The 10833-nt window shown below is 34.0% G+C and overlaps 1 pseudogene; it reads right to left on the bottom strand.

Annotated features, from left to right (window-relative positions):
- Positions 1–10156: 10156 nt before the first annotated feature.
- Positions 10157–10255, bottom strand: LOC132305657 (small nucleolar RNA R71; annotated as a pseudogene).
- Between the last annotated feature and the right edge of the window lie 578 nt (positions 10256–10833).

Raw genomic sequence — 10833 nt, 5'->3', positions numbered from 1 at the left:
ACTTTAATCAATTTAGGGTCTTAATAACACTCAAAATTCATTCCTTAATCCCTCTGTAAAGTTCCAAATTCATTCAAATAGTCTCCATGCTCCAACAGTGAACATAGTATGTAGAAAATTAAAAAAAAAAATCGTAAAATAAATCAAAAATAACAAGGGAGCCTGCTCCAGAATTTGGAGCAGGCCCTTTTCCAGCCTAGAGCCGGCTCTAGGACTCCCTAGAGCTGGCTCTACTTTGTTGTGGGAGCCGGCTCCCACTTCTATGGAGCCGGCTCTCACCTCCTCTGAGAGCCTCTGTCCCCGTTGCTTCGTTTCAGTCCGTCCGCTCCTTCTCTGATCAAATCCAACCACTCTGTTGGTCTCTAAAACCAATCTTAGGACTCTTAATTTAGTCTAGAAGCATTCCCCAAGATTGTTTACAATAGTTTTGCAAACAATTATAGATTTTAATCAAGCCATTTAAACTAGCAAAGTTGAAGAACAATACTGAAACTAAATTGCGACATCAGTTTTATCCCAACCCCTCTGTTCTTCCTCCAATTTTAAATTTGAAGTCTTAAATTACATCTAGAATCCAATCAGACCTCGGTTGATTTCAGCAAGATTCAAGATAAAAATTAAATCAGTGAGACGTTACGCCAAAACAGAGTCAAGAAAACATACGTGCTATAATTGTTTTGTAAATAAATTTCACAGATAAAATGATCAAATAAACATATATAAAACATGCATGGTTCAGTTTAAGGCCAATTAATCTCCTAGAGATGTCCAGGTGCACAGAACACAAATCAAAGGGAAAGAGGAAGATAAGAACTTGCCTGTGATTTCAATTGTCAAATCCCTAAACCACCGTGACACACATACTTATAGGCTTAGTGATTAAACCCTAATCCATGTAACCTTAAAGCCAGAGCCCATCTCGGCCCATAAACAGACCTAAGATAAATACCTACGTCGGCCACCTATGTAATTGCAACCCTAAATTTAACTGTAACTTAAAACAGAATTAAATGAAAAAAAAACTAAATAATTAAATCCACTTAACTAATTAATTCCAATTAAATAACCCAATTAAATAATTAAAAACACTTAAACAATAAAATGCCAATTAAAGAATAAAAGATAGCTTAATTCAATTTAAAACACATGACACATAGGTAAACAATTACATCAAAACAATAAATAAAAATAATTAATCCAAATAATCATGCAAAAATACAATAAAAATAATAAATAAATGCCGAGACTATCCTTTTAAAATTAGGGGTATTACAAGAACCAACTATAGCTATTGGAAAAGTATAATGATAGACTTTCTTCAATCCATAGACTATAGAATTTGGCTCGCCATAGTTAATGGACCATTCATTCCAATGAAAGAAGTAGAAAAGACAATGGTTCCTAAAGAAGGGAAAGAATGGGATGCAAATGACCATAGAATAATTCAATGCAATAGTAAAGCCATAAATAATCTTTATTGTGCATTAAACAAAAATGAGTTCAATAGAATTGCAAATTGTAAAACGGCAAAAGAAATTTGGGACTCACTTGAGATATTCCATGGTAGTACTTGTAATGTTGAAGAATCAAATTTATGCATGCTTATCAATGAAAATAAATCTTGTAGCATGAATGATAGTGGTTCAGATAATGAGATGAATTTTAGTTCTACTAACATTACTAATCATGTGAATTACTAATCTTGTAGCTAGAACTTATTCATCTTCTTATAGTGAAGAAAATGAAGCAATTCAAGGAAGAGTGAAACTCACCAAGCTTCTAGCAAAGAAGCAAATGACATCAAAGATATGGTTGATCATAATGAAGATATTGCTCTTTGTCTCATGGTCGACAAAGATGAGGTAAACTCCAACCATGATTCTTTTGATTTAAATGTTTCCTATAATGAGTTAATTGATGAGCATAATGAGTTGCATGTTGCGTTTAAAGAGTTGTATGGTGTACTAGAAAAAAATGCTTATGAAATGTGATTCTCTTAAAAAGGAAAACCATGATCTCTCTCAAAGACATGAAAAAGTTCAAATGGAAAATGATTCTTTAAAAATGAAAAATCGTTATCTTGAGCAAGAATTAAAAAAGATTTAAACTGAAAATGAGTCTTTGAAAAAGGAAAATGATAATGTACTATCTAAAGAGTCACCATCAATTGATTGTGCTTTCGAATACAATTCTTCAAAGGAAGTCATTGATGATCAAAACGACATCTTAGCAAAGTCAACCAAAGGAAAAGAGAACTTGAATACTATGCTTGGAAATCAAAGAAGGTCTCTTTCAAAAATGGGATAAGATATGATCCTTGCAATAAAGATGCATACTTATTGAAAAAGAGAAAGCTCTTAAATGATTCATTTGACGCAAGTTCTTTTCAATATCCTAAATGCAATTATTATAAAAGGTTAGGATACAAAATTTTCAATTGTCCATTTAAAAAGAAGAAAAGGATTAAGAAGATTTGGGTTCCAAAAGGAACTTTTGTGCCATTGCCTAACACTTATGGACCCAAGAAAATTTGGGTACCAAACGAAGATTTTCTAAGTTTACCTTGTAGGGTTGCTTGAAGGAATCTTCATCATGCAAGGAGAAATGGCTTATTGATAATAGTTGTTCTACATATGATGTAAGGTTCCAAATTCTTAACTCTTAAAACAAAGGAGCACTACAATTGGGAACAACTACAAAAGCATGGTACTTGTTATACTTCATATGAACTTTTCATTGCTTGACTCTTTTGGCATGTTAGAATCATGTATGATCAATAAATTGTTGCTAAATCAAAATAAATCCTTACGCGTTTGATCATCACATATACGGAGTCCTTGAATGTATTACACTAAAGAAATGAAGACTATGATAATATGTTATTGATTATGGAATTCTTATCTTCATTCTACAAGTACTCATTGTTTATGCAAACTATTTTTAATGCATGCTTTATTGATTTAAAATAATTTTATCCATGCATTACAATTTTGAAATTGCATTTGGCATACTACACTTAGAATTAGACAAAACTAATTTGAAAAGTGTAGCTCTTAAGAGAAACACCACTTTCCAATGAGCTAACACTCTTTGAAAATGAAAATTTGATTTGGAAAGAAATGCATCTTCCTTTTAATTGTTGAATCCTTAAGGATTTCTAAAATGAGAACTTTATTCATGTTTGCCTACTTAGGAAGAATCATGTTCCTCTTTATCAATTCTTGAATTTCATCATGGATAATCCACATAGAATCACTTTGTGATCCATATATGAAATTATATTTTCCACTCAATTATTATTTATTTCATATGGATTCATCGAGTTAAATGTAATCATAAGTATATCTACTTATTTGATTGACAAATGAATTAGCATGCTAGAGACACTTAAATTGATGATTTAATTTAAAGCATGTTAATTAAAGTGAGTACCACATTTATGCTTTGTATTGAATTGGTTTCCAAATGGAACCTTATCATTGTGTGCTAACTCACAAAGACCCTAAAAGAATGGGGTACCAAAGACATCCACTTGAGTATGCTTTGTTGATTCAAAAAGATCAAGTGGATATACAAATATGGATGGCGAAAACACTTGAAGAGAAATCAAGTCATGAATTCCTCTCAACATCAAAAGGATGAAAGGTGCACTACATTGAGAAACTGTGCCAAAGCTAATGGAATTATTTGTTTCGGTAAATATCCCCTTCTTCATCGCAAATATGCTTTTAGTTGATAAGCTTAAATGTGACTTAATTGTACTATGTGATAAGGATTATATTATCATTTCTATATCTAGTCATGGCATAATTAATGTGGTTGGTGATCTTGATATGAATGCTACTTGTTGCAAAAATATCTATGTTAAAGTAGCTTGTTTTGGATTAGATGACTTAGACATGCTAGCTTAAACTTGTTATCAATCGTTTCATAGATTTTAGTTAAGGGACTCCTAAGACTAAATTTGTGAAAGGTATTTGGAAATTGCATGCCATCAAGGAAAATCCAAAAGTTACTTCATTTGGATTTGTTTTAAAGTAGCTATATCTAAAAAGTTATTTATGTGTCTTTGTGATTTTAAATGTTTCATTTACATTCTTGACATCACTAGCACATAAAATGAAATCATTTAAACTTGAAAATAATTGGATCAAATCTGGAAAGTCAAGTTTTATTTCAATGAGGATATTTACTGGTTTTGCATTCCTGCATAAACCAGTTAACCGATACTTGATTCGGACGACCGAAGTAACTATTTCGGTAGTTCTAAAGTTTAATCCGGCAAACCGAAATATGCAAATCAAAATTGCTTCGGGGATGTAAACCGGCCGACCGATGTGTGTGCAGCACCAGTACTTATAGGGCTTTAAAATCTACATCATTATATGCATTGTGGGTCATTATTGGTAATTAAGCTAGAATATCTTTGTGTACATATGACTTCGATTAAAGCAATAAGAATGTTACGTGTTTTTGCATGAAATGATTCTTTATCAAATGCATGACTTATTGACTTCATATCTAAAAAGTCGTTTGAAGAAAAATCATCCTGACTTGAAATGCAAAATTTTTGAACATGTTTAAAATTATCAATTGCCTTATGCACTTTTAAACAAGCTCTTAGAGCTCATTTTGAAAGGTTTTAGTGATTTTCTTATGAATAATGGTTTTTAACATAATTGATAAATATGTGTCTTTAAAACCATTAATGAAAATATGTTGATTGCACTTGTATATTATTCTTGAATCAACATTTATGATTTGTGCAAAGATGATTACCACTAGCATGCAAAATGAATTGAAATTAGCATGATGAGTAAACTTGAATTCTTCTAAGAGGTGAAACTCTTCAAGTGTCATGAAAATTAAATTTCATATATCTATTTGACACTTTAGTCGGGATTATAATATTCAAAGAACATTTTGTTCTAGCCTAAATGACTAATGAGATATCACAAGTGCTAATTTATTTGATATATCCAATTTTTAGCACTCTAAAACTTCATATGACATTTCTTGATCAATTCTTAAAGAATGTGTCTAAAAGAGATATTAAGCTTACACACATGGAAAGTCATGTGGCCAATCTCACCACATCTCTTAAAGAATACGTTTTGGTATTAAGGCCTCATTCTATACATTTCATGAGATCTCTTGACTTTATCTCTTGAAGAAATATGTATAAAGAGAAATATTGAGCTCATCCACATGTACAATCATGTAGCCAATTATTTCTAATCATACTTGTCCAAGAAAATATGTTTTTGCATTATTGAAAATTCATTGCATATAACTAGAATAGTTACACTACTTGCATATGCCTTGTGCTTTACATGCCACATGTAATTTTTATCATTCAACTATATGCTTGTAAAAGAAGATCTTTTGGTATAAAAGACTTAATTTATATATCATTACTTTTAATGAGATATATTTATTTAATGATATATGATGCAAATGAAAGCACACTCATAGGGGGAGATTATTGATAATCTCTTATGAATGGTTATTGCATGACTTGTTATGCTTAATTAACTTATTTTGGAAATTATCAAGCATGCTACAAAATGACTTGTTAATCCTCATATTCATACTCATGAGCTTTCATGATTTTGATTATTTTTTCCTCCTTTTTGAAAATATCAAATGGGAAAAATATACTAGGATTGAAGCACATTTAAATTCATAGATTTGCCATACAAGGTTTTTGCCTTTTGGTTCACTTTAATTCATGTTTCATTTTTTTTTTTTTTGTTACTGTTTATTATGTATACTTTTGCCTAATTGAGTTTATATTTCATCATTGGTTTATGCTTTATGTATACTTTTGTATATGCCATGAACCTTTATGATCTATTGAACTCATACTATCAATGAAATTGGTATCCTATGATATAATTGCTTATATGTTGCACTCTAAAGCTTATTGTAGTCATTACCAATTCTTGATGCCATCACATCACTATGCTTAATGATAAATGGTTAATAAAGTTGTTTAGGCCTCCCACCTTTTTGAGATGACAAAGAGAGAGAAAAATGTGATGTGTAAAATGCTATGCTATGTTGTTTCATATCAAGGGGAAAGATGCCTCTAGTTGCTGGATCAAATGCTTCATGTTATATACCATTATGTTATCATATCTTTTAATAAAAGCATGTTGATAGGGGGAGATTTGTAGAAGTCTCTTGAAAAGAAAAATGATCTTATATGCATGTTAATGTCTAAAATTCATGAAGAATGTACAAGCATGCTATTTTATAACATTATGTTCATTTAATGTACTTTGATATGGGGAGTATTTTTCAAATGCTACTCCACTTGCTTATGAACACATCAATGTTTTGTCATCATCAAAAAGGGGGAGATTGTTGACCTTAAGGATTTCATCCAAGGACAATCTAGAGGTTTTGTTGATAACAAACCATTAATGGTGTTTAAGGACTAATGTTTGCATTGAGTATTATATACATTATTCACATTCAAAGAAAAACCTCAATGAAGCTATATAGATCATTCCAAGTATTCCATTATTCAAGATCACATCAAGGAAAGCAATGGATACAAAGAAGACATGAAGTTACAAAGAACCAAATGCAAAGTCCATCCAAAGATAGCTTAGACTACAATGAGCAAGAAAGCAACTCAAAGGAAGGAAGAAAGCAAGACTATCTCAAAGCCTAAGGATCATGGACAAAGCTTGAAAAAAAGGTAGATAGGATGGTGAGTGTTTAGGATTCAATGTCAAAGTATTTATGAATCCATTTGAAGCTCATCTCTATAGGATCATACATATCAAATCATCATTCATATGCTCATATATCCATTAGCAATAGACTATGCACTTCATTCATATATAATTGCACATAAAGTCATTGCTAAAGAGTGAGTTAGTTCAAGCTTGCATAAGCTTTGAAAGAACTCATCACTTGTGCTAGAAATGCTAAGACCATGCACATCATCCATATAATTCATATTGGTCAACAATTAATGCAAGAGAAGCCTTCATTACCGTGAGTTGGTTGATGAGCGCTGAAAAGTGCGCATTTAAACCCCTTAAGCTTAGGTATTCTAGGACATTTATCTATCTTATTTTCCCGCCTTAGATTGATTTCGTGTTATTTCCATTTTCTGGTACTTATCCCCAAAATAAGCTAACTCAGCCAAATAAGAGCATAAATGAAGCAATTCTGAGATGAATCAAAGAAAGGAGCAAAGTAGAGCAAAAGGAAACAAAGGTGGAATTTCAGCATCTTCGATCGATCTCACCTCAAGTTCGATCAATCAAACTCCCATCGATCTCAACACTTTAAGATAGATTCAAGCCATGATGTCATTTTCAGAGATCCCAAAAGTTCGATCGATCCAACATCATTCTTCAATCGATCGAACCTTCTTGTCCTTATCCAGATGCCAGATCTTATCCAGCTGTACCACCCTACTAACCGCTTTTGTCCTTTTCCCAAAAATATCTCAGATTTATTTTTATCCAAAAAGGCGCCGCCATTGAGGATCGATCCAACTTCAGTTCGATAGATCTCAGCCATGTTCGATCGATCCAAGTCCAAGGTTCTATCGATCGAACTTCCTCCAGTACGAAAAAGTTAAATTTCCAGCTCACAAGAAGTTGTCCTTTATCCAATCAATGGGGAATATTTGCTGTATGACCCCAGCTCATTTTGGGTGTCATTTGACCTACCTATATAAGGATAAGGATTACTTTTTACATCAGAGAATATCATATTATATCATACCATACCTTAGAGAACTCTTAGTGAGGAAGCAAAGAAGAGGAGGAGGCAAGAGACACCATTGGAGACTCTTCATTAACCAAGGAACAAATCTCTACCATGGAGTTAGCCCTTGAGGGTTGGAAGACACCATCCATGAGTGGCTAGACATCCTTTTGGGGCTAGAGTTAGCCCTAAGCATGCTTTCTACATCTTGATTTGTGTATTCTTAAGGGGATTTATATTGTGATACATGTTTTGACATATATATATATATATATATATATATATATATATATATCTTTTTTATTCAATGATTTGTATGGTTTAGTACTTCCAATTGATCATTTTATTCTATCCGTATGTCTATGTATGCTAGAACAAATGTTCATATGTTTGCTTCTATTTCTTGTGTTATTGATGCATGTCTATGTGTATTAATGCTATAGATCTAGAGATTGTCAAGACATAGTGCTTAATGGAATGTCCTTGTGGTTTATTTGATGGTTCATACTTATTTCTTGATGGATTGTGCATCTCCCTTAGTTTAATTAGTTTAATTTCATGTCATTAGCTTAGTTGTAGTATAGTTATAGCTAGAAGTTAAATGGGAGGACAATCCATACTTGTTGTTTGATGTTCCATACTTATGAATGCAAGTGACATATTTCTCTAATTGTGTGTTGTGTTTGGATTGTGAGCTTAAAGAGGAACTAATGGCTTAATTTGATATATTGTGCTATTCATTGAGTTGTCTAGACAATATATGCTTAAATGATCATCCATGCTTGTTGAAACAACTACACACACACACGATTATTATCATACATGCCTTTTCCTTCATTAATCACTCATTAAGGGTGTAGAAGAGTTATGCTTAGTGGTGATCTCTAAACCCCAAGATCTTTCTCTCTTATTTTACCTCTATTTCATTATTGTTTACTTTACTTTAATTGCATCTTAGACTAATTCAACCACCAACCAATCCTTTGATCACTCGACCTACTAACCCTAATCTTGATTCCACAACCTTTTACGACACTCACAATCCCTTGGGACGATCCCTTTTCACTCATACTACATAGTATAGGTGTTAGGCGATTTATAAATTTAAATTATGGTGCCCACTTGACACTAATTTCCAAACTCAAAGTGTTGTGCATTGTTATATGCATACGCCCTCCAAGCCACCGTAGTTTTTAGCGCCATTGCTGGGCATTGATTGATTGGCAACGTCGTATTTGTGGAATCAATTAGCAATTAGTACTATTTTGATCGTGTCTTTCCTTTATTTTCATTTCCATTTTGGTTACTTATTGTGTTGGTTCTTATTTGACTAGGAGCATTGAGCAAGAATGTGAGCAAAGGAGCATTCAAGCAAAGGAGCTAAGCAAAGCAAGGAAAAAGGCTAAAATCATAAAAAATTTGCTAAGCTAAGCTAGCCTGAAAAATTTGGAGTTAAAGTGCTATAGGACCTTTGTGAGATCTTTCTAACTCAATCTCTAGTTAAATCATCGGTCAGCGTGGAGGCTTGTTTTTCAATTTTTAGATAAATTATGAGCCCATGTGGAGGCAATTTACTTTTCTTTGCATGATTATTCAAGCATGGGAGTATGGGAACAATGTATGTGGAAGAAGTTTGTTAATTGTTGATTTGTTGTGAAGGTGAAGTGTTTGTCATTTTTGCTTGTTGTGTTGCATTATCCATGCATAGTCGTAGCTCATTGAATCCAACTCTTGTCCCTTTAAATTTTTATCTTGAATCCATTGTTCGAAACCCTAGGGGAAGAGGTAGTTCTAGTCAATCCATTTTGCCAATGGAGGATTTGAATGACAAGAATGTGGAAGACATTGGTCACATAGACCAACAAGGTATCATCCACCCTAATGAGCATCATGATAACATACAAGATCCATTAGGCATGCTAAGGCCATTCATTCATCCACTACAACAACAAGGCCAAGTTCTATTGGGAATGCCAAGGCCAATCTATGCTCCACCACCTCCCATCATTCAAGGCAATCAAGGTGCCCATGTTGCACCTCTAATTGTTAATCCTCCCCTCACTTTGAGAGATCACTATGTGCCTAATGAATATAATGCAACCACATGCATTCAATTGCCACCATTTAGAGCACATCACTATGAGATCAAGCCACAAACCATTCAAATGCTTCCTAACTATCATGCACTTCCAAGTGAAGAACCTTACAAGCATTTGGATGAGTTTCTTGAAGTATGTTCCACCGTGAAATACACGGACATGCCGGAAGAGGTCTTAAGGCTTAAACTTTTTCTATTCATCCTAAAAGACAAGGCAAAATATTGGTTTAACAATCTTAGGCCTTTTTCAATAACTTCTTGGGTAGAAATGCAACAAGCGTTCTTGAAGAAGTACTACCCGGTTTCTAAGACAAATGTCATGCGAACCTCAATTCGAGAGTTTTCACACGGGGATGGAGAAATGTTCCATGAGGCATGGGAACGCTTCAATGAATTGCTTAGGAAGTGTCCACATCATGACATGCCCAAATGGCAATTAGTTCAATATTTCTTTGAGAGCTTATCGGACAATCACAAAGGCATGGTTGATGCTTCCATGGGTGGATCTTACATGGATAGGCATGAGGATGACATGTGGCGTCTTTATGAGAGCATGAGCGAAAATTCATTGCATAGAACATTATCATCCAAGAATGGTAGAAATTCTCAAGGTAGGAAGAGTGTTGGCGTACATCAAGTCGACCACTCGAATGAGATAGCCGCCGAAATGAAGTCTTTATCTCAAAAGTTTGATCAATTTTTGGTCAACCAAAACTCGGCGAATGTAACGACCCGCTCCACCACATGGTATGATATTGTCCGCTTTGGGCTTGAGCCCGCACGGTTTTGCTCTTGAGCATCACCCCAAAAGGCCTTACACCAAGTGGAGATGACACACTTACATATAAGCACTTCACCTTTCCTCTACCCAGGCGATGTGGGACTGTGCACCCGTAGCTCGCCAGTGTGGTAGCCTGACAGTGTCTCTCGCACCCGCCCACGGCACACCCGCCCACAAGGTCATCACAATCCACCCTCCTTGGAGGCCCGACGTCCCCGTC

Source organism: Cornus florida, unplaced genomic scaffold, assembly GCF_030987335.1.
Source record: "Cornus florida cultivar Cherokee Brave unplaced genomic scaffold, ASM3098733v1 CherokeeBrave_3.0.0_Hap2_Chr04, whole genome shotgun sequence".
Classification (NCBI taxonomy): domain Eukaryota; kingdom Viridiplantae; phylum Streptophyta; class Magnoliopsida; order Cornales; family Cornaceae; genus Cornus; species Cornus florida.
Note: the sequence above shows the minus strand (reverse complement) of the source record. Positions and strands in the feature narration are given on the sequence as shown.